The following is a 25640-nucleotide window of genomic DNA, read 5'->3' as shown; positions in this document are numbered from 1 at the left end:
CAAGCAAAGAAAGCAAAACGAGAGTATCGAGAAAGGAAGCCAGGGAGATGCGTACGCACAGGATACACACAGTATCTACTTCATCCAGAATATTCCCATGAATTAAGCAGAGACAGGTACTTCTGTCCTAGTTTACAATTAGCTCTAGGATATAGAAGTTAAGGGCCTTGGCCAAGGTCACCAGATCAGAGTAAAGTCAAGAGTCTGCTGCACTAGATCCATTAGTTTAATGCTTCCATCAGGTACTCAAATTGGGATATTGCCTTAGCTCCAAATTATGTAAAATTAATAATAATTTAAAAGAAGAGAATCAAAATGCATGCTTTCTGTACTTCTGTTTGAGTACAGAAGTACAATTTGGAACTTTTTGGTTCCAAATTCTAGATACAATTTGGCAGCTTTATAATTTTTATTTTCAATTGAAGGAAGGTGTACTAAATAACTTCTGATATTTTAATGGACATTAGCATCGATAAAATCTTTTTTCTATTCATAACATCAAATTTTGAGTGCTACTGTGGTTTTTCAAAATGTTACCACAGACAGAAACTGGGTGAACTACACCTGGTTCTGTGTGTATTGTTTCTTATAACATCATGTGGCTCTACGATTACCTGGATAATAATTTTCAACTGTAAAGTCAAATTATTGGTTTACCCAAAAACTAACAAGAAGAAGACGGGAGGAAAATTTGACCTTTCTATATCAAGATCTTCATTTTTTCAGTGTTTTGACTATTAATTCACTCAAGGTCTTGGGACTCTACAGAGCTAACACTTATCAAGGGGTTTCTAGGTTCCAGATGCCTTGCGAATTAATCTGCAATCTCATCTATGCCTCATAGTAACTGTAAGATCAATGTATTATTATTTCAGTTTAAATATTCACATACAGACACAGAATAAATAACTTTCATAGTCTCAGGGCTTCTGAGTGGTAATGCCAGGATTTGAACTCATGTCTATGTGACCCCCAAATCTGGTTTCTAAGTTACAAGCCAGGTCCTAGGTTCTTTCCTTCCACAGGTCATTCACTCATTTTAGGCATCGTATCCTCTTCTCAATGAAGAACTTGAACCGGGTGACCTTTGACTTCGTTTCCAGTTCTAAGTATCTATTAACTTACATCGAAATGATAGGATAAATGCTATATACGCCATCTAAGAATGCTATAATAAAATATAATACATCTTCATTTTCCCCCTTCCTTTAGTCTGGATGGCTATTATAGTGACCTATAAAATATACTTTAAAAATTGTTTTAGTTTTTTGAAACTTCATCCTATAGGATCTATAGGCTCATATAGACACGCATCATATAAATATACACATATGTATCATATAGGCAATTAGAAGATTCTAGAACAAGTACCTTAGGCCATAAGAAAAGCAAGCAAATTTACTGGCTCATGTTACTGAAAAGTGCAGGGACAATCTAGTTTCAGTCATGGATGGATGCTCAAACAGCATCCCCTTTCAGGAGACAAAGGAGGGAGAAAGAGAGATTGCCTTAAACCAGAAAGGGGACAGAGACCTTGACCCCAAGCCATTTCTACTCGTTAGGCCTCAGAGTAATTCCTATATGCCAGCCAGTCCTCTGCCCAGATCACCGTTTCCTTTTAGGTGGCATCTCAAAAATGTCTAAGGTTCCCATAACTCACATTCTCCTCCTACTCTCTCCAGCCCCTTCACAGCTTCTTAGGAGAACTCTGTGCACTCACTGTCTCCATCTGCTTTCTCATTTTCTGTCCACTCTTTAATCCCTCCCATCTCCTCCCACCCCCAAATCCCACCAAAACCACTTTTGCTCAGGGCACGATGACTTCCGTCTTGCCCATATGATGTGCCTTTTCGGCTCTCAGCTCAATCTTCCAGTAGAATTTGACATAATGAATAACTACCTTTCTGAAACCTCTCCTCTTAGATTCAGCAATAAAATATTTTCCCGCTTCTCCCCTTTCCTCCCTGGCTGTCCCCTTTCAATTTTTTTAAACAATTTCCTTTTCCTCTACCCACTGAGTAAACAGGATTTCTCCAACGTTAGTCCAGGGCCCTCTTCTCTCTTCCTTGCTGATTTACCCCATTCCCTTAGTATTACTATGAATATACTGACATTCCCAAATTTAAATCTTTCTTTGACTATTCCTCTGGCTGGCTATGTATACCTCAACGTGGATGCCTCATAGGCTTTTTAAGCATAAGAAGCCCCAAGCTTAATCTCTCCTACCATCCCACACAGCTGGTCTATTGGCAGGTCCTGTCAACTCAGCTCCCCAAATATATTTTCAGTCTATTCCCTTCTCCCCATCTCCACCTTCCCCAACTCCAGTCCAAACCACCAACCTCCTTTCTCTGGACAAGACTCTTAACTGGCCTCCTCACATCCAGCCTAATGCCCTTCCAACACATTATTCAAAAGAGACAGAGGAATTGCTGTGAAAGGAAATTCAGGGTATGTTACTCTTCTGCTTGAAATCCATAAATAGCTTCCCAATCGATAATGGGGTAAAAATATAAAATCCAGTTTTACCTCCGAGTTCTTGCCCCCAGATCTGTAACTTCTCATCATTCCTGTCTCTTTCCTAAGTATCTCACTTCTTCCCTCTTGACACTACCCCATTCCATCATCCTGTTTTCAGAGCCCTTAGCACTAGCTGAAATTGTCTTTGATTTATTCCTTTAACATCTTTTTCCTCCTTTGAAAGTAAGTTCCATGAAGGCAGGCGCTTTGCTTGTCTCCTTCACTTCTGTCACCCCAATGCTCTGAATAATGTCTGCCATAACAGCAGATACTCAATAAATAACTGCTGAATGAATGAATGCAGCATAGTTATTGATGTACCTTGTCCTGCCTTTAAGAAACAGAAATAAAGTGAGCAGTACATTTTTAGCTTAACTTCTATCTGCAGAGAAGTGTCTAATACCCCCAAATTCTTTCCTTTCAGTCATTTTCCCAACTCATTACATATTTCAGATTGAAGTCTAAACTCCACAACTACTCTCTAATTATTCCGTGCCACTCTATCAGCATGGTATAATTACTAACTATAAAATGACTAATTAAACCATTCCTCTCTCCTGATTCAAAATTCTAGCCAAGCTAAAAGTGATCTTGTATATATTGAAGCAACGGTAGTCACTCCTAACAATAACAGAATTCTTTTGCCATGTCCTAGTCCACCTGCCTTCCAAACTATGGGGTACTTTTGATACCAGTAAGGCCCTTTATTCTGTTGAACACCTTGATGAGGGTTTGGATATATAAGTTTGGGGCCAGAAGTTGGGGAGAATTAAACTGCTCTATAAAAAGAAATTGAAGTTCCCAGGAACAGCAGGTGTGAAGGATATTTCCTTAATATAGATGAGACACATTTTTACCAAGTCACAGCATTACAGCGATGGGGAGAGTCAACAACCCAGACACTTCTTCAGAGAACCTGTTAATTCTTGACTTGCCTTGACAATGAATTTTTCCCTCAGAATCATGACTTTGATGATGATAATCATAGTGAAGATGGCGGTGGCCACTAACAGTCAATAACAGACACCGAACACCGTCCTAAGCACCTGAAGTGCATTCATTCATTCTTCCCCATGATTTGCTTAGTCACCCAGAGAGTAGATGATGGAGTTGACCTTTGAACCTGGATTTGCCCACGCTCTTTTTTTTTTTTTTTTTTTTTTTTGTGGTATGTGGGCCTCACTGTTGTGGCCTCTCCCGTTGTGGAGCACAGGCTCCGGACGCTCAGGCTCAGCGGCCATGGCTCACGAGCCCAGCCGCTCCGCGGCATGTGGGATCTTCCCGGACCGGGGCACGAACCCATGTCCCCTGCATCGGCAGGTGGATTCTCAACCACTGCGCCACCAGGGAAGCCCTGCCCACGCTCTTAATTACCATGCTAGCACAGTTCCTCTATCATAATTCTAACAACAAGGAACCACTGGTTGGTGATGCTGGCGTGACAGACTGCGGGGAAAAGAAACTGTGTCATCTTGAACTTTGTCCACGAAAGAAGAGAAAAGCCAGGTTACAACACGAACTTAGAATTTTAATAAAAGTGTTCATTAAACGTAGAAGTAAAACACGTATGATGTTATGCTCACAAGTTTTAAATGGGAACCTACCTACCTCAAAAGGAACCAGAGACTCTAAAGAACGACATTTCAGAACACACACACGCACACGCACAGCTCTGAGGAGGAGGCAAAAGAGCAATCTTCTCGAGAAAATAGTGTGGCTGCCTAGGGAACTTTCTGAGGGGTTCAGATATCAAAACAAACACATAAAAGATGTAAGGGAGGAAACAAGTAACAACGAATGAAATAGGTGAGTAACACTGACCTATAAGAAGAATGTCAGAAAAGTTTAACTTAAAGCCAGGAATGCGCTGGAACCTGTGAAAATGCCAAAGATGACAAAAAGGTGAGGCTGCAAAAACAAAAACTAAAAAGATATTCAGAGCCAGAAAGTGAGTAAAGAATATTATGTCCTTGGCTTTGGGTGGCGGGTGGACAGAACAGCATTGCCATCTGTCAGAAGCTATACAGGATATTTGGCTGTGAAAAATGCCGATGTTGGGTCCATCAATCTGGCTGACTCAGCTAGCAGGAGGATTCTAGACACCCACAAGGAAGCAATGTACCTGTCTTAAAACACACCCAAAAATGTCATAGAAGATGCACAACCGTCCAACCTCTAATTATTGTTTTCCACAAAGAGCAAATAGAAAAGGCAGACTAAATATCTTAAGGAGTACTTAAGGCTAAGCTAAAAAAAGGATAATGAGAAACCTCTAAACTATTTCAATCAGTTTCAACCTTTGGGCTCTAATTATATCCTATGTTTCTTAAAGACTAGCCCAACTGTCTTACAGAATCAAACAATGCTTTTAAACCAACATAAAATGTAACAGTTCACGTTCTTTATTGCCTCAGGGTCTTTGCACTTGCTGTTCTCTCTGCCTGGACCACCTTTCACCCTGTATCTTACTATGGTTTGCTCCTCCACCCTATTCAGGACTCTCCTGTTACCTCCCCAGCCTTCTCTGACCATTCTATGTGTATAGCTTGCAACCCCCTGTGCATTATACTCTCTGTTTTTACCCAGCTTCATCTTTCTCCATAGAATCTACCACGTCCTAAGAGATGCTTCTGCTTACTTGTTTGTTGTCTGCCTCATTAGAATATAAGCTCCATGGGAACACACTTGTCTCATTCACTGTCTCATCCACAGTACCTAGCACATACCCGGCACTCAATGAGTGTCTGTTAAACAAATAAATGAATAATTGAACATGTACATGACTGTGCAGACCTAGCTCAGCAACAGGTTTTATGAAAATGTCATGATAGTAGCAAATGATAAGATTAGTATGAACCAATAAAGTTAGATGGTAGGCTTTTTTTTTAATGTCATTTTAGGCCTAGCATGACAGTCATATCTCATGAATACATTAGAATCCCTCAAATTTATTTACCTTCATGATATCCATCTTTGGGTTGCTCTCTCCAAATTTCTAATCCAGTAGATATGTTGTAAAACTTGGCCATTTTTTTTTTTAATAAAGGAAGTGTCCACAGCTCACTTCCTACTAAGAGCCAGGGCCTACGCAAATGGAGACGGCCATTTCATTGGGCTTTGTCAACCAATGCTCTATGCATATCTAAAAGACTCGGGCAAGGCCTGGAGACCCAACTCAAAAATAATATGAGCTGGCAGTTGTGAAGGTGGTTTCATGGTATATTTAGAGGAGGCTGACCAGAGAAATGCAGGAGATAACATTCCATGGCCCAACATGGCCCCTTGGCCCATTCACAGGTGAGTAAAGCTGATCTGTTACCCCTGTAAAGGTCCTTACCTCTGTCACTTCAGGGACCTTTGAGGCAGTCCCTAGACTGCCACAGTCTGGAAAAGGGACGTGCTCGGCCTGGAAATGCAGTGACAGCTCGGGAGAGTTGCATTCACCTATTGGGCATGGTGTGGGGGAATGCTGTGACTCAGAAAGAGGGATATAGTTTTATTTTGCTCCTAAATCTAACCTCTGGGACAACTCAGTAGGAAGAAGAGAAGTAGAAAGAGAGCACTGAACAAGGAGTCACCCGACCCAGGTCCCTCTCTGCTCTAACGCTGCTAGTAGTAACCAGTATGAGCTGAACGAGCCATCTCCCCTCCCTGGGTCTCAGTTCCCCAACTGTTAATGGCATCATGCTGCCTTTCCTGAACCAACCCAGCCCCCACAAGCTGTTTCCAACTGAGACGGTTCAAACGGGGCTGCAAGGCACAGATTATCAATGTTGCTGAAGTCATTCTTCCTCGAGAACAGGAAGGATTGGGTAACATGTTCTCTAAGCCAGTGGTTTCTTTTTAATTTTAGTTTGAAGACTTCTTTGCACGTCAAAAATTTCACTGAGCACACCACTCACACATACACGGGAGGTGGGAGGAGAGGGAGGGAGACCAGCACCTGATTAGGAAAATTGAAAATAACCAAAAGTACTATGTACTATGGAAGCACTACGGGATCCATGTCCACGTGAAGAACAGTGCAGGTATGCACAAGGCGTTACTGCTCGGGCTTCAGAGAAGACATACACACATTTTAGACTAGGGCACATGTTAACAATAATTTATTAGTTTTCACGGAGTCTAAGCCCACTGGCACAGAATCCTTGCTTTTTTGCCACCGTAAATCAACCAGTGGGCAGCACCCAAGTCCACTCAGCCTAAACAAACGAAACAAAGTTGTGCCTGAAAAAGTCCTTAAAACCCTCATGTCGACTGAAAAAAAAATGTACAACGTGAGAGTTGCGAGTTAAGTTTTATTTGGGGCAAAATGAGGACTATAGCCTGGGAGAGAGAGAGCTCTGAGAAACTGCTCCAAAGAGCTAGGGGGGAAGGCTAGTTATGTGTGATTTTGGTGAAGGGGAGTGCATGCAATCAAGCCGTTTTTTTTTTTTTTTTTGCTCTACGCGGGCCTCTCACTGTTGTGGCCTCTCCCGTTGCGGAGCACAGGCTCCGGACGCGCAGGCTCAGCGGCCATGGCTCACGGGCCCAGCCGCTCCGCGGCATGTGGGATCCTCCCGGACCAGGGCACGAACCCGTGTCCCCTGCATCGGCAGGCGGACTCTCAACCACTGTGCCACCAGGGAAGCCCAAGCACATATTTTTTTGCAGAAGGTTTCTTCTAGTCATGAGGTGCAGACGTCACCATGAAGGATTTTAGTGCTTTTCTAGATATGAGGAGATACAAGAATTGGGCTCATAAAATCGGTTCCTGAAAATAGCTATCTGAAGACCTGTTCTGCCAGTTTTTCCCAGAGCACAGAGGGCCTCATTTCTGCTCTCCACCCAGAGCTCCTTTCAGGGGGTGTTGAAAGTCAGCAGCTGCAGCAGCGCATGACTGAATCCTTGTAGAGGTAGATGGCAAGTGCCAGTTTGTAGTTGACGCTCATGTGTCTCAACTCTCAGTAAACAAATTTCAAACAAGCAGTGGGTTCTGGATATTTTACCTTATTTCACTGAACAGAAGATGTCACTGATTGCAAAAAGCCCATTATATGGACCGAGAATGAAAAAATAAATAAAACAAGCTGCCAACTAAACTCTGAAATGATGTTTTCTTATCACTTATAGTTTTTATTTTATCTTTATTGAAAGGCTTTTTTAAACTTAGACTGATTTTTAAAAGCATATATCATTCTTGTACATACATTAAAAAGAAATTGATCAAGGCATCCCTAAACTTACTTCATTTGCAGAGTTTGAATCTCCAAATCCATTTTGACTAGGTGTTTCCAATATGTGGGCTTTCTACACAAAAATCATTCTGTGTGCCATTGAGAGGGATCCCATGTTGTGTGAGAATTTTTTCTGAGCCACTGACACCCATTCTGCAAGTGCTGGTACAAATCCACTCTTAAGGTCAGTGATATCATAACTATGGTCCAGCCAACAGCAAGTGTAAGATGCATCCTGATCCCAGAGAGATAAAGATGTGTGTTTTGGCATCAGTAAAACATACTATATAATTCTTAAGAAAACCAATTATGAAAAATAATCTTATAACTAATAATGAAATAGGTTTATTTCCCCAGGTACCTCATTGGTGCAGTTCTGTCCTCTATTCCTTAAGGCTGGATTTGGAACCTACTTTAACCTCCTTTCTCCTTCCTCTATTATATCCAACTACGTCCTTTTCAGTTCTCACTGCCCAAACCACTCACCCTTTGCTCCTTGGTCCCATGACAATATCCTTGTCCAGACCTCAATCCATCTCGTACACGTCAGGATCTCAATCTCCTAACTGCCCTTCCTATCCTGCAGTCTCTGTGCAATCCAACATATTAGAATTGATGACCTTAAAACACCCCTTTCATCATTAATTCATTGCTCAAGCATTTATATTGGCTCCCTTTTCTCATCGTTCAAACACCAAACTCCTTTGAAGACTCCCATGATCTGACCTCGCTCAACTTATCAAAACTTTTTTTTTTTTTTTGGCCGCACAGCACAACATGCAGTATTTTAGTTCCCCGAGCAGGGATGGAACCCGCGCCCCCTGCCGTGGAAGGTCGGAGTCTTTAACAACTGGACCACCAGGGAATTCCCTCAACTTATCAAAACTTTATTTCCCACTTTCTTCACACATCTGGCCTGATGCTTAGGTTGCATCCTATGCATTCCCAGCGTCACATCTTTGCTCAAGCTATCCCCACCCCCCTCCACCAATCCAGCTCCAATCCCTTTCCCTTGATGAAGTCTTCCTTGACTTTTCTAGGCCCTGTGAACTACTACTTCTGAATTCCTGTTACACTAATAGTAAATCTATTTCGGCTTTAGACTGAACGTGTACTTTTATCCCTCTTCCCTATGAGACCATCAGCTTAGGCTCATCAAATCCGAACAAACCTTGGGGCTCAGTCATCTCCTGCCAAGTTGGCATCCAAGTCGTTTTTAGTCCATGTTCCTTCCAGCCATTTGCTACTGCATCCGTCACCTTCACCATCACCTACCTCAGCTAGCTGGCATCTTATTCCATACTTCATAATCACAAGAATCAGCAAATCAACCATGTCCTGTACCATCAACACGTCAGATATGTTCCTGTGGAATACTGAATACCTAAGGATCACTCACGTTGACCAGACTAGGCTGGTCTGTTAGGCAGGGGCAGTTACAAGAACTCTGGGAGCATTCTGAGAAAGGAACTTGCTTTATCATGATGTCTAGGATGCCTGTGTCGGACCAACTCATGCTGACTTGGAAATCCAGAGGGGAAAAAAATCCGTTGAAGCTATACTTTTATGTGACTTAACCACTAAAATCTTTTTGCCCCAACTTTTTGGCGTGAGAGCAATTTTTATTTAGAACCCTTCACCCAAACAATTATTAGACTATTAAGAAATGGAATATGGCAGTGGGTTGAGAACACAAACTTTGGAGCCAGACTGCCTCCAGTGAAGTCCCAGATGCATTACTTATTAGCTATTTGACCTTGGACAAATGACTTTCAAGTCTCTGTGCCTTGGTTTCCTCATCTGTAAAATGAGAATGAAAACAGTATTCCTTGTCTCATAGGATCATTCTAAGAATTAAATGAAAAATTCTTAGAACAGTGCCTAGTTGAGACTAAGTGCTCAATAAATATCAGCTCTCACTATCATCACTCTTTTTTTGTTATTATTTTTACGGTTGAAGGTGTAGCTAGCAGCTCGGTTCTAAACACAAGGCAAAGCCCGGCTTCTGTGACATCCTTTCTTCGACCCCTAAAGAGTACTTTTCTCTAATGTCTTGTCATCAGCTTTCTTCTCTTCCAATATCAAGTCTCTCCTCTGGGGATGGTACCAACCCAGCTTCCCTCATGAGTTCCAGACCTATGGTCTAAGGCACTTTTACCTGTCTTCTGACATCTTTACCTGGATGCCTCCCACAGGGACCTCAAATATCACCCCTCTCCTGGCTCCTCACCCCCTACAAAATAAATACAAATCCCTCAGCATTTCTTGTGTACGTCTCACATGACATTTTTGTTTGTTTGTTTGTTTTGTTTCATTAAAGTACAGTTGATTCACAATGCTGTGCCAATCTCTGCTGTACAGCAAAGTGACTCAGTTTTACACATATAGACATGCTTTTCTAAATATTCTTTTCCATTATGGTTTATTGCAGGAGATTGGCTATAGTTCCCTGTGCTCTCCAGTAGGCCCTTGGTGTTTATCCATTCTAAATGTAATAGTTTGTGTCTACCAACCCCAAATGCCCAGTCCATCCCTCTCCCTCCCCCTCCCCCTTGGCAACCACAAGTCTGATCTCTACGTCACATGACATTCTTAAACTGCCATCCCTTTTAACTTTCCAGGCTTTGGTTCATGCTGTTCCCTTCACCCACAACCCCATTTTAAAGTAAATTCCCCGGGAAGCATCTCTTGTGTTCTGTTAGGATACCTTTCTCTTTCCTCCAGACTCTAAGTATTCCATTTCCAATATTCTAGTACCATAGCCCTTTTCACATTGTGTGATAGTTATCTGCTTCTAAGAGCTGAGCAAAGACTTCACAGTGTGTTCATTTTTGCAGGCCTTATGCCTAGTACAGTGCCTGACACAAAATGTTTTTTTCAAATTGATTAATAGGCTTCTGAGCCCAGGCAAACCTTTACTAGATGTTTTAAATAATTATCACACATTAACATTTCCATCTATGGGGACTCCAAAAACTTCTTGACAGTTGGAATATGAAGGGAAGTAAATGAGATACATATGCAAAGATGACTGACTCCAATAAATATCAGTTCAGCAGACAGAATTATTATAAGAAATGCATTTGCATTTTTCTGGCACTGTCTTATTTTTCTTGAGAATTGGGGCCCTCAGTCACTGGTCCTGCTGTTACTAATTGAAACGTATTTTCCCGATTTTCAGTTTGAGCTGCTTTGTTGATTCATGTAGCACCTTGCTTAATTAAATAATACAAGTGCTCGGTTATATAAGGGCACCAAATGTCCACTTCACAATTCAAGAGGCCATGGTGGAAGGAACCACTCAGCATTAGACAACACTAAACATACTGGCAGTACCAGTCACAATAGAAAAATTCAAAATTATCAGCCTCTCTGATAACTGCCTGCAGCCATACAGGGAGGCGATTCCATTTTTAACTTTAGGTGTCCTTTGGGTACATTGCAAAGAAAAACAAACAACAGGAAGCACAAAAACTTCCTCATGGGGATAAACAACACAAATAAAGCAATAAATCAAATCCCTATACTGCAGTAAAAGGATCAACAATATTGGCATTACAAATCATGCCACTAATACAGACACGATGTTTACCTCTCCAAAATCTTTTCAGCAGTTTTTGCTTTCAGTACTTCACACCATCAAAGCAATGATGCCAGGGACAAAGTGCTGAGTAGACAACAGACTGCAGGGATGCAAATCTAAGCTCCTCCATCCCCTGTGACGTTCCTGTTTCCCTTAATGCCCCTAAACCTTGTTTACGTGTGATTAGGGAACAACCCGCTCCTCCTTACATATTGTGCCCATACTAGCCACTGTTCAGCTACTCAAAGTAAATTCAAAAACATATACAAAAGGTATATGCCCAGCACTCTGTAAGCCACTCAAGATGTAAATGACACAAATGAACTTATTTACAAAACAGAAACAGACTCACAGACACAGAAAACAAATTTACGGTTACCAAAGAGGAAGGGTTCAGGGGGGCGGTGGGGGAGGGATAAATTAGGAGTTTGGGGTTAACATATACACACGACTATATATAAAATAAAGAACAAGGACCTACTGTATAGCACAGGGAACTCTACTCAATATCTTGAAACCTATAAGACAAAGGAATCAGAAAAAAAAAAGATATGTATGTATAACCAAATCATTGTGCACTACACCCGAAACTAACACAACACTGTAAATCAACTATACTTCAATTTTAAAAAAATCAACTGTTAGGGCTTCCCTGGTGGCCCAGTGGTTGGGAGTTCGCCTGCCGATGCAGGGGACACGGGTTCGTGCCCCGGTCCGGGAGGATCCCACATGCCGCAGAGCGGCTGGGCCCGTGAGCCGTGGCCACTGAGCCTGTGCTTCTGGAGCCTGTGCTCTGCAGCGGGAGGGGCCACAGCAGTGAGAGGCCCATGTACCACCAAAAAAAAAAAAAAAAAAAAATCAACTGTTAAAAAAAGATGTAAATTAAGACATGTCCTTCCCTCAAAGAACTCATGGGAAGGCAGAGACCTAGCCAGGCCTGTCCCTCAGCCTGGACACAGTTTGCCCCACCCACACTCCTGATTTTGGCACTCACTGTAATGTACTGCAGTATGTCCTTAACACATCTATGTCTCCTAGTAGACCACAAGGCCCTTGGAAACAAAGGCCACATCTTGTTCATGTTTTGCACTTATGGTACTCTGGATCCTTTAACATCTCTGATCTCATCTCCAACTACTTTCCCTGTCCTTAAACTCCACTCCTGGCCTTCAGGAGTGTGTCATGAAAGACACACTGGCCTTCATGCTGTTCCCCAACACACCAAGGAAACACATGCCTCAGGGCCTTTACACCTCCTGTTCCCTTTACCTGGATCACTCTTCTCCTAGATGTCTACATTGGTTGACCCCTCATGTCCTTCAGCTTTAGTTCAGATGTCCCCTTCTGAGTGAGACTTTCCCTGGCCACTTTTTAAACCTGCAAGTCCTGTATCACAGCATTTTCTATCAGCCTGCCATGCTTTTTCTCCATAACACACATCACTAACACAACCCAAATTTTATGCATCTTGCTCATGTCTGTCTCACCCCATCACCAAAATGCAAGCTCTCAGAAGATAGGAATACACACACACACACACACACACACACACACACACACACACACACACACACATATACTGCTGTATATACTATATATATGACACCTAAAATGGGTGCTGGTGCACACAGAAAGGATTAGTAACTATGTTGTGAATAAACTATAAGAACTCTAAAAAAAATAGCATGATATAATCTGTGCTCTCGAGGAAATTAAAGTTTCTGGAGAGTGAAGGGCAAAACCAGTAGATGATGTTTTAGGGGCCAACGAACACCTACTTCTTCCTTTGAGAGGGTGATCTGTCTTCCACCATGTAAAGTCTTCTGGGATGATAAATCCAGGTGCCTAACCTTCTACTCGGGCAGTCAAAAGGACAGATCCTTCCACTCATCGCCCTGGTATGGCTGGGCTGAGCCCATCACATAGTCTTTTCCTATTTGCATTCTGAGCAACTGCCACAGTACTGGAAGAAGCAGCTGGGGTTCATTCAACTCAGCCTGGCCCAGCTCCTGCTATGGGACCATTCATCAGATTTCTCATTCCTCATCCATGGTTCACTGCCTTGGTTCCCACCCATTTCCAGCCCCAGTTCTCCATGCTGTGGTGAAGCCCGTGAGCTAACCACAGCCTCTGCCAAAATTCTCTTTCAATCAAGTTGGCCAAATTCACCTTTAATGCTTTAACAGAAAGATCCCCAAGTAATACACCAAGAAAAAGAAAGTAATTCAGAGTGGTATCTGTTATGTGACAATTACGTTTCCTTATTCGGATCAAAGGAAGATGTAAGTCCCATGGGTTTCATGTAAGATGTGTGCCCAGTTCTAGGCTTTGAATAATACACAGGATCTGGATGGGTAGAGAAGTGTGAGGCTAGGGCGAGGGAAACAAAACCAGTATTTTCAAAATTCCTACAATGAGCAAGGCACTCTGCTAAATACCTTACTCAAGAACACACAACTAGAAGGGAATTGGTAGAGCTCAGACTGAAGGCAAGATCTCAGCGCAGTTTCAAGGGGATTTAAGATTAAGTGACTAACAGAAGAACCACTTTGTTGGAGGGGAGCTGAAAGAATCTGAGATTTAATATGAGGTAGTCAATTGTACAGCCTCTAAATGGGAATCTTCAGGCTATGACTATTCAGTTCTGAATATGATTCAGGAATAAGAGTGAGGCTAGAGACATACATATGGTAAGAAACACACATCTGAATATGAAATCGTGAATGAGTTCTCTAAAATAGTAATGTATTTATGCATACTAATGGCAACATCTTCCATATGCATATTACTCTTTTCATACAGTTTTTTGAGCTCCATCAAACCCCAATGACTCATCAGGTCTTAGAATGAGGTATTTAATGTAAAGAATAATTATTCTTTGATTTTCATTTCTCAATTACTTAAAAAAATTAAATATACATATATACACAGAGAGAGAGAGTGACTAGGTACTCGAAGTTACATTTTCCGTTTGCATTACTCTGTCCAGTTCCTCAATATCCCCCTTCCCCAATACCCTTCATATGGACTTAGTCCTAGTGTTCACAAATAAATGGAGAAAATAAACTATAAAGTATTTTGAAAAAAAGTATTTTACTTGGTTAGTAGTGTCACTCCCAGGCAATCAACCTGCAAGAAAGTCTAAAAGCCAGTTGCTTACACAAAAACTTAAATATTTATTTAGCTTATTTAGCAGAAAATGAACACTTAATTCAATAAATAAGAGGTTATGAAATGGATCTGAGAAAGAACGCAACGATTGAAATCTTGTTCCTTCTACCTTCTCTTTAAGATATGGTAACTTTAAGACCCTGAAGCCTGAAATGGTCCATTGAATTCATTTCCAATGTGATAAGATAAAACAGGCTCAGCACATACTGAGAGGCAAACGGCTTTGACGTGGCAGTCGGCTAGCTGAAATCATTAAGGAATAGGTCTGAACAATTTCATAAGCGCAAAGCACAGCAAGGACAGCAACTATTGACTGAATATCCTTGACTAAAGCAGATGCTCCAACATTAGCAACATAAAATAATGTTTGCCTAACTGGACACTTTGCCCATGTTTCTGAGAAACCGGAATGACTTCTGAGGTGATGAGAAAAAGCTGGCAAATGTCATCAGTTCTATGTGGACTAGGGGATTGGGTTTTTAAGGAGACATTTTTCACTCCCTGCTAGTTATCCCTAACAGGTTTTTCAAAGAAACTATTGGTCTTCCTTCTTTGCTGACTGACCCCAACACCTGCCTCTACCCACCATTTAGCAAAGACAGATTTAATCATAGATTTCATACAAAGTTTTCCTGCATTGAACAAGAAATAAGTGAGAACCTTAGAGAGCCCCTTGGGCATCCTGAAATAAGAAGGCTATTTTCCTGAAAAGGTCATCTGTGTTCTTTCATGATAGGTGGCATATTCCAGAATAGACCTTGGAAACGTACAAAGGAACGGGGGAAGATGTATTTTCCTGTCTTCACCAGCCTTCACTCTAGAGCTGCATAGCATAATGGTTAAGCACAGGGGTGGCTGAGACTGGTAGGTCTCAGTTCAAATCTTGGCTCTGACACCAGAAAAGATTTTAGGATTGTAAACTTACAAGTTGCATTATTTGGAATATGGGAATAAAGATGGTGCCTGCTACATTTTAACTTCCCAATAAATATTAACAACGTTTTCCTTAAAATTCAGGTGTACATCCTTCAGGAAAAAAAAGACTCATCGAATTTTAGAAATTAAGTCCCACTCCATTACTCCACTAATAAGGAAGTGGTAGCCCAGAGAAGTGAAGCGACTTGCTCAAGAGGACACAGCTAAGGGGCTTCGTGGCAGAGACGGCCATGCAAAACCCATGCTTCTCTACACCCAGGCCAGTAGGCATTCCACTGTAGCACAACTTGATGAAGCCAGAAGCACACATTTTACTAACTACATTTAATAAGTATTTATTAAACATCTTCTATGGTCAAACTGTCAGACACCATTTTCCTCTCTGCCTTTATTACCACGCTCAGGAGCCTACTACCCTCAAGTTGTGTTCTTTCTCCCCATCCCCATCCAACCAGCTAATCATTTTTACCTAGGTTGAAATGAGTGACTCTAGTACCTGCACAGGGCCTAACACACACACCAGGCACACAGGAAATACTCATTCAGTGACTTATGAAAACTACGTGTTCAAAAACAAAAGGAATCAATCTGAAATTTTAGCAGATCTCCATCAGGGGGCTGATGGAGAAAACATTTTTTTTGAAAGGAGCCCTCTCCAGGTACCTCTGAAACATACAATCCACAAGCATCAATACACTCAGAAGACCTTATGCAAAACACCTGACATCAGGGAAAGCCGCTAAATGTCGACTGTGGGATGTCTGCAACAACCTCAAGGAAAAGTCATCCACCGCAGCTTGGCAATGTTTTAAATGTCACAGTGTTTTCTACTCAAGTGCTTTTATCAATACCACAGGATCTTTATACAGTTTTAAATATCAGTTCAAAATGGCATATTTAGCCAAGTTACAATGCATTATAAAAGGCACTGTAACAAAAGTTGTAAACAATATGAAAATGTACTGTACACATGTGAAGCTCTTAGTGAGAGGGAAATATATTTTATGCTAGTCACTAAGGTGTAGGTCTAGTCTACTTCCCACAAGAGACAGGTTTCTGTATAATATTTCTAAGAGCCTGTTATACTCACTGAAAAGCAACAACAAAAATCAACTTTAAAAAAAAAAGCCAGACTTTTGCACTCAAAGTGAATGCATATGGGCTTCCCTGGTGGCACAGTGGTTAAGAATCCGCCTGCCAACGCAGCGGACAAGGGTTCGAGCCCTGGGCCAAGAAGATCCCGCACGCCTAGGAGCAACTAAGCCCATGCGCCACAACTACTGAAGCCTGCATGCCACAACTACTGAAGCTCTTGTGCCTAGAGCCCGTGCTCCGCAACAAGAGAAGTCACCACAAAGAGAAGGCCATGCACCGCAACGAACAGTAGCCCCTGCGCGCCGCAACTAGAGAAAGCCCATGTGCAGCAACGAAGACCCAACGCAGCCAAATATATAAATAAATTTATTTTTTTTAAGTGAATGCATAAGCTAAAAATGAACTCATGGTACAGCCACCGATGAATGCAAGTCAAATTTATCTTAGGATAAATATACTACAATATTGAAAGAAAATGTGAGAAACGTTATCTCAGCAGCCAGGTCACAACTGATAGCAAGAAACGAGCCTTGTAAGAAGTCTTTGCCTGAGCAAGAAGGATGACCTAAGAGCACTGGCAGGGGGTCCGGAGCACCCAGCTGAAGTTCACTGTTGTCCAGAAGCAGCCCCAGGGGCTGTTCATCTGCTACAAAGATGGAGGGCTGATGGTCTGGAAAGACAAATTACTCTGGAGCTATCCCCAAGTAAAGGGAAAGGCGTTCTGGGATTACATAGGAGAATCTGTCTGGATCCTACTCAGTTAACACATTGAAATACTAAAGTAGAAAAATGAGACAAACTACTAAACTAATTTCCAAAGCACATTAAAAGCATCATTCATTTTCTTAGGCAAAAGTAGAATCAGCCGCTAATTAATCCCCTGTTTTCCCACCTCATAGACTTCTTAACCACTACCATTTAGAAAAGAAAGTAGAGAAAGATGGTTTCCCCACATCATCTGGGGCCGCTTACATATTCTCTACCTTAACAGTAGCCTATATTGTTTCAGAAATGTGGTTGACAAGTGAAAGAAGCAGACACCAGTCTGGCAATGAGAAACCATCATATACATATATACACACACACTTTTGCCCCAATGCAAGGATGCACAATAGGCAGAATTACTACTGCTCTTTACGCACAAGAGCTGTGTTCAAATAAATTAATGGACTTGTCCAAGATCATACAATTATTGAGCAGACGATCCAAGACTTAAATATAATAGAGTCATCATTCTCTGCCATAGTAGGGCATCTTACACAAATTGTGGACACATGATCTCCAAAACCCATAGAAAATAAGCTGGAGTGATGTAATTGTACGTGGATGATGTTTCACTGAAAGCTTGGCACCCACTTCAGAGGATTAGGTCTTGGCACTTATTAAGACAAAGACAGAACTGCATGTAAGGTTTTTGGTGGGGCTCACTATACTTTAAATTGATTCTCCCCATGCTGTTTCAGTAAAGCATAATTCTATACACAACTTTAATATTAAGTGATTACCTTGATGTCCTCTCTGAAGTCCACACAGGAGTAACAAAAGATATCTTCAGAAAGCAAAATACTGGGCTTCTCTGGTGGCGCAGTGGTTGAGAGTCTGCCTGCCGATGCAGGGGACGCGGGTTCGTGCCCCGGTCCGGGAGGATCCCACATATCACGGAGCAGCTGGGCCCGTGAGCCATGGCCGCTGAGCCTGTGCTCCACAACGGGAGAGGCCGCAACAGTGAGAGGCCCGCGTACCGCAAAAAAAAAAAAAAAAAAAAAAAAAGCAAAATACTGATTTTTTTTTACTTACATTATGAGAACTCTAATAACAAAATTCCTACACATGAATTTACACACATATTGTACTATTGTTCAGGGAGGACAAAATCAATTTCAAACTTTTCCACTAGGACTGGGATAATCTAACAACCAAAATAAAAATCTTTATATGAAAGTGGAAAGGGACTAAATTCTATAGAGCAGCTACTGCATGCCATACTTTGTGCTGATGGTTAGATATATCACAATATATATGTCTCCAGACACCCTCACAAATAACTTCATAGGGTAGGGATTATTGAACTTACTGGATAGATAAGGAAATTAAGGATCAAGAGAGATTTAAAAAGTAACTTGGGTGATGTTACTCACCTAATAAGCAACAGAGCTTAGTTTCAAATCAAGGTCTTCAACACCAGAGAACCTAATTTTAACCACTACATTATAACAACATATTGACTCAGCTTTTCCATTTACTAAATTATTTAACGAAATAAAGATATATGTTTCTTTCCCACATGGATCTCTATCAGCAGACTACTGTATAAGGGTACTTTGTCTTAACTAAAGAAGAACAAAGTTTAAATTAAAGATCTAGTATGCTATGTTACATTGAGAGAAGATGATTATTTGTATATATATATTCCTCTCCACCTTTCACTCCTTTCTCTTAACTGATTCCTGTTTAACTTTTGGCAATGAGATATTGGTGTCCCCACTACCTTTATAATCATGTGTAAAATTTATTAAAAAATATGTGGGGCTACATGGGCTCTTATTTTCCTAAAGTGAAATAGTATGAAACTAAACACCTGAAAGAACTGATACTTGCAAGTATAAATGCTAGTAATTTTGACCATTGTTTCTCTTAAAATCTCTCTCCTACAGAGACAGCCAAGTCACTTAAAAGACATTTACACGTTTTAGGAAAGTGAGGAAATGCTAAAGAATGAGAAAGCACTAACAGGGCTCCAGTGCCATGACCCTCTTTGCATGAGTCACTGCTACCTAGCAGATAGAAATCAGGTTAGCAATGGTTAAACACAAATTGCTAAAGGTGAGAAACCAAACACTTCCATAATTGCCCTCTCCAACTGAAGAAGATACTGGGGAAAAGAGGAATGAGAGAAATATTAAAGAATGATAAGTTTTATACAAACTGCCAAAAGGAATACAGACAAGGAAATGGCTTGGGGTAGGTTAGACATCTTAACTTGCTAAGTCCAATGAGACTGTGGACCCTACTCTGAATATGAATGCCCAGCACCCCCTAGTGGCTGGTTCACCTTTCTAAGAAAAAAATTGTTTTAATCGAGAGCATTTATCAAACCTTGTTCATAGAAATAAGACTCCAGATACAACTTACCTTTTTCCACTTGAAATGGTTTGAGGGAACACTTCTATTTGCCCACACCACTAGAAACCTTCAGTTTCTTTAGGACATATATGTATTAGAAGTGGCGGTAAATAGTGAAAGCAAGAAGTATAGGGTCAAGGGGTTTCATGTGAACTTTTTCCTGGGACCTCACCAGCTCTGGAGCTTCTGCTGAAGTCCTCTAAATCTTATATGGCTAGACTTCATACCCATTTTAACACCTCCAAACACCAGGATCCAAACTATAACGCAACTAACGCGAAAAACTAAAAACCTCTTTGTTACCTAAAATAATCTGATAGAATGAGATGTGCCTATTTATATCAAATATTGACATTTTCCCCAAATCAGTTATTTGTGAATGTAATTCCATTCATTTAGTAAGTTTTTATGGAGCTCCTACTACGTGCCAGGCTTTATTCTAGGCACAGCACTAGACAAAACAGAAAAAAATCCTTACTTGCATTGAGCTTACATTTTAGAGGGAGAAACAACATGTTTAAAATATACAGTTTGTTGGATCATAGACATGCTAAGGAAAAAAAATCAGGAAATGGGAGCCATAAACTGTTATGGAGAGTTTTTTTAAAAACAAGCTTAGATAGGAAGACCAGGAAGAACATCAATGAAAAAGAATTTGAATAAAGACCTAAAGTGAAGTGAGCTGTGCATGTAACTTTGGAAAACTATCCAGAGGAGGAACAACAAGTGCAAAGGCCCTAAAGCAAGAACCTAATTGAGTGGGTTCAAGGATCATCAAAAGGGTCTATGTGGCTGAAATGGGCTGCCATGAGAGGGAGAAAAGTAGAGGACTTAGATACAGAACAGTCAAGAAACCTACATCCTGCAAGGGCCATTATAAAGACTTCAGCTTTTACTCTAACTGAAGCAGGAAGCCATCACAGGATTTTCAGCAAAGGAGTGATATGATCTGACAACTGACTTCCACACTGAGAATAGACTTTGAAAGTGGGAACGAGGAGGGAGCAGGACATAAGCAGGAAGACAAGTGAGTGGTTTCTGACAGTGAGAGATGGTGGTGGCTTGTGCAAGGATGGTCACAGTGGAGTGGTGAAGCTGGTTGGATTCTGAATATATTTTGAAGGTAGACCCAACAGATGTGGGGTCAGCCTGAGTAACAAAGAAGAGAGCCACCATTAATTGAGATGGGGAAGACTGAAGGAAGATTTAGTTTGGGAAAAATACCAGCAGCTCAGTTTTAGCCATATTAAGTTTGGGATCTCTATTGAGATCACACACATGGAAATGGCAATAACAAGAAATATTACTTAAAGGCTGATGTGTTGTATTTACAATCCAAGTAAGTGTAAGGTAAAGAAATAAGGTACTGAGAGAAAGGACTGGAAACTACCAGAGGTTTCTACAGGTGTGTGCTCCATTCGCAATGTTTCTGTTTGGCTGAAGGCTTCCCTAAACCGTGTGGCTGACAGGGTCTTGGTGCTCCGGCCCGGTGTCAGGCCTGAGCCTCTGAGGTGTGAGAGCCAAGTTCAGGATATTGGCCCACCAGAGACCTACTGGCCCCATGTAATACCAATCGCTGAGACCTCTCCCAGAGATCTCCATCTCATGCTAAGACCCAGCTCCCCCCAACGGCCAGCAATCTCCAGTGCTGGACACCCCATGCCAAACAACTAGCAAGACATGAACACAACCCCACCCGTTAGCAGAGAGGCTGCCTAAAATCATACTAAGTTCACAGAAATGCCAGAACGCACCACCAGGGCTTCCCTGGTGGCGCAGTGGTTGAGAGTCCACCTGTTGATGCAGGGGACACGGGTTCGTGCCCCGGTCCGGGAAGATCCCACATGCCACGGAGCGGCTGGGCCCGTGAGCCATGGCCGCTGAGCCTGCGCGTTGGGAGCCTGTGCTCTGCAATGGGAGAAGCCACAACAGTGAGAGGCCCGTGTACTACAAAAAAAAAAAAAAAAAAAAAAAACACCACCAGACACAGCAAACAAACAATGAAGAACAACACAATAAATGAAATTAAATCTTCTCTAGAAGGAATCAATAGCAGAATAACTGAGGCAGAAGAACGGATAAGTGACCTGGAAGATAAAAGAGTGGAAACAACTACTGCAGAGCAGAATAAAGAAAAAAGAATGAAAAGAATTGAGGACAGTCTCAGAGACTTCTGGGACAACATTAAATGCACCAACATTCAAATTATAAGGGTCCCAAAAGAAGAGAAAAACAAAGGGTCTGAGAAAATATTTGAAGAGATTGCAGTTGGAAACTTCCCTAACGTGGGAAAGGAAATAGTCAATCAAGTCCAGGAAGCACAGAGAGTCCCATACAGGATAAATCCAAGGAGAAACACGCCAGACACACATTAATCAAATTATCAAAAATTAAATACAAAGAAAAATTATTAAAAGTAGCAAGGGAAAAACAACAAATAACATACAAGGGAATCCCCATACGGTTATAATAGCTGATCTTTCAGCAGAAACTCTGCAAGCCAGAAGGAAGTGGCAGGACGTATTTAAAGTGATGAAAGGGAAAAACCTACAACCAAGATTACTCTAGCCAGCAAGGATCTCATTCATATTCAATGGAGAAATCAAAAGCTTTACAGAGAAGCAAAAGCTAAGAGAATTCAGAGCCACCAAACCAGCTTTACAACAAATGCTAAAGGAACTTCTCTAGGCAGGAAACACAAGAAGAGGAAAAGACCTACAAAAACAAACCTAAAACAATTAAGAAAATGGTAATAGGAACATACATATCAATAATTACCTTAAATGTAAATGGATTAAATGCTCCAACTAAAAGACAGACTGGCTGAAGGGATACAAAAATAAGACCCATATATACGCTGTCTACAAGAGACCTACTTCAGACCTAGGGACACATACAGACTGAAAGTGAGGGGATGGAAAAAGATATTCCATGCAAATGGAAATCAAAAGAAAGCTGGAGTAGCAATTCTCATATCACACACAATAGACTTTAAAATAAAGACTATTACAAGAGGCAAAGAAGGACACTACATAATGATCAAGGGATCAATCCAAGAAGAAGATATAACAGCTGTAGACATTTATGCACCCAACATAGGAGCACCTCAATACATAAGGCAAATGCTAACAACCATAAAAGGAGAATTCAAAAGTAACACAATAATAGTAGGGGACTTTAACACCCCACTTTCACCAATGGACAGATCATCCAAATTGAAAATAAATAAGAAAACACAAACTTTAAATGACACATTAAACAAGATGGACTTAATTGATACTTATAGGACATTCCATCCAAAATGGAAAACACTTTCTTCTCAAGTGCTGATGGAACATTCTCCAGGATAGATCATATCTTGGGTCACAAATCAAGCCTTGGTAAATTTAAGAAAATTGAAATCATATCAAGTATCTTTTCTGACTACAACGCTATGAGACTACATGTTAATTACAGGAAAAAATGTGTAAAAAACACAAACACATGGAGGCTAAACAATACACTACTTAATAACCAGAGATCACTGAAGAAATCAAAGAGGAAATAACAAAATACATAGAAACAAATGACAATAACAACACAACGACCCGAAACCTATGGGATGCAGCAAAAGCAGTTCTAAGAGGGAAGTTTACAACAATGCAATCCTACCTCAAGAAACAAGAAACATCTCAAACACCCTAAACTTACACCTAAAGCAATTACAGAAAGAGGAACAAAAAAACCCCGTAAGTTAGCAGAAGGAAAGAAATCAAAGATCAGATCAGAAATAAATGAAAAAGAAATGAGGAAACAATCGCAAAGATCAATAAAACTAAAAGCTGGTTCTTTGAGAAGATAAACAAAATTGATAAACCACTTTTTTTCTCATCAAGAAAAAAAGGGAGAAGACTCAAATCAACAGAAATAGAAATGAAAAAGGAGAAGTAACAACTGACACTGCAGAAATACAAAGGATCATGAAAGATTACTGCAAGCAACAATATGCCAATAAAATGGACCACCTGGAAGAAATGGACAAATTCTTAGAAAAGCACAACCTTCCAAGACTGAACCAGGAAGAAATAGAAAATATAAACAGACCCATCACAAGCACTGAAATTAAGACTATGATTAAAAATCTTCCAACAGGGCTTCCCTGGTGGCACAGTGGTTGAGGGTCTGCCTGCCGATGCAAGGGACATGGGTTTGTGCCCCAGTCTGGGAGGACACCACATGCCGCGGAACAGATGGGCCCATGAGCCGTGGCCGCTGAGCCTTTGCGTCCAGAGCCTGTGCTCCACAACGGGAGAGGCCACAACAGTGAGAGGCCCACGTACTGCAAAAAAAAAAAAAAAAATCTTCCAACAAACAAAAGCCCAGAAACAGATGGTTTCATAGGCGAATTCTATAAAACATTTAGAGAAAAGCTAACACCTATGCTTCTCAAACTCTTCCAAAATATAGCAGAGGGAGGAACACTCCCAAACTCATTTTACAAGGCCACCATCACCCTGATACCAAAACCAGACAAAAGTGTCCCAAAGAAAGAAAACTACAGGCCAATATCACTGATGAACATAGATGCAAGAATCCTCAACAAAATCCTAGCAAACAGAACCCAGCAGCACATTAAAAGGATAATACATCATGATCAAGTGGGTTTTATCCCAGGAATGCAAGGATTCTTCAATATACACAAATCAATCAATGTGACACAATGTTAACAAACTGAGGGAGAAAAACCATATGATCATCTCAGTAGACGTAGCAAAAGCTTTTGACAAAATTCAACATCCATTTATGATAAAAACCCTCCAGAAAGTAGGCATAGAGGAAACTTACCTCAACATAATAAAGGCAAAATCTGACAAACTCACAGCCAATATCAATCTCAGTGGTGAAATACTGAAACCATTTCCTCTAAGATCAGGGACAAGACAAGGTTGTCCACTCACCCCACTATTACTCAACATAGTTTTGGAACTTTTAGCCACAGCAAACAGAGAAGAAAAAGAAATAACAGGAATCCAAATCAGAAAAGAAGTAAAGCTGTCACTGTTTGCAGATGACATGATACTATACAATGAGAATCCTAAAGATGCCACCAGAAAACTACTAGAGCTAATCAATGAATTTGGTAAAGTAGCAGGATACAAAATTAATGCACAGATCTCTTGCACTCCTATACACTAAAGATGAAAAATCTGAAAGAGAAATTAAGGAAACACTCTTATTTCCCACTTCAACAAAAAGAATAAAATACCTAGGAATAAACCTACCTAAGATGACAAAAGACCTGTATGCAGAAAACTATAAGATACTGATGAAAGAAATTAAAGATGAGACAAACAGATAGAGAAATATACCATGTTCTTGGATTGGAAGAATACACATTGTGAAAAGGACTATACTACCTAAAGCAATCTACAGATTCAATGCAATCCCTATTAAAATACTAATGGCATTTTTCACAGAACTAGAACAAAAATATTCACAATTTGTATGGAAACACAAAAGACCCCAAAGAGCCAAAGCAATCTTGAGAAAGAAAAACAGAGCTGGAGGAATCAGGCTCCTGGACTTCAGACTATACTACAAAGCTCCAGTAAACAAGACAGTATGGTATGGGCACAAAAACAGAAATATAGATCAATGGGACAGGATAGAAAGCCCAGACATAAATCCACGGACATATGGTCACCTTATCTTTGATAAAGGAGACAAGAATACACAATGGAGAAAAGACAGCCTCTTCAATAAGTGGTGCTGGGGAAACTGGACAGCTACATGTAAAAGAATGAAATTAGAACACTGCCTAACACCATACACAAAAATAAACTCAAAATGAATTAGAGATCTAAATGTAAGACTGCATGCTATAAAACTCTTAGAGGAAAACATAGGAAGAACACTCTTTGACATAAATCACAGCAAGATCTTTTTTGATCCACCTACTAGAGTAATGGAAATAAAAACAATAATAAACAAATGGGACCTAATGAAACTTAAAAGCT

At 40.8% G+C, this 25640-nt stretch overlaps 1 protein-coding gene across 7 annotated transcripts in view; it reads right to left on the bottom strand.

The window, feature by feature from the left end:
- Window positions 1–25640, bottom strand: part of ANO4 (anoctamin 4) — a 325264-nt gene that overhangs the window by 261107 nt on the left and 38517 nt on the right. The window contains exon 1 of one of the 7 annotated variants that reach the window (XM_067009967.1): window positions 18027–18069. The exons of the other annotated variants lie outside the window; for them this stretch is intronic. The gene's annotated coding sequence lies outside the window, so the exon portion shown is untranslated. Of the gene's footprint in view, window positions 1–18026; window positions 18070–25640 lie in introns of those variants that run through there. 7 annotated transcript variants of the gene reach the window in all.

This window comes from Kogia breviceps, chromosome 12 (assembly GCF_026419965.1).
Source record: "Kogia breviceps isolate mKogBre1 chromosome 12, mKogBre1 haplotype 1, whole genome shotgun sequence".
NCBI classification, from domain to species: Eukaryota; Metazoa; Chordata; class Mammalia; order Artiodactyla; family Physeteridae; genus Kogia; species Kogia breviceps.
The sequence above is the reverse complement of the archived record's forward strand: the minus strand, read 5'-3'. Positions and strand labels throughout refer to the sequence as shown.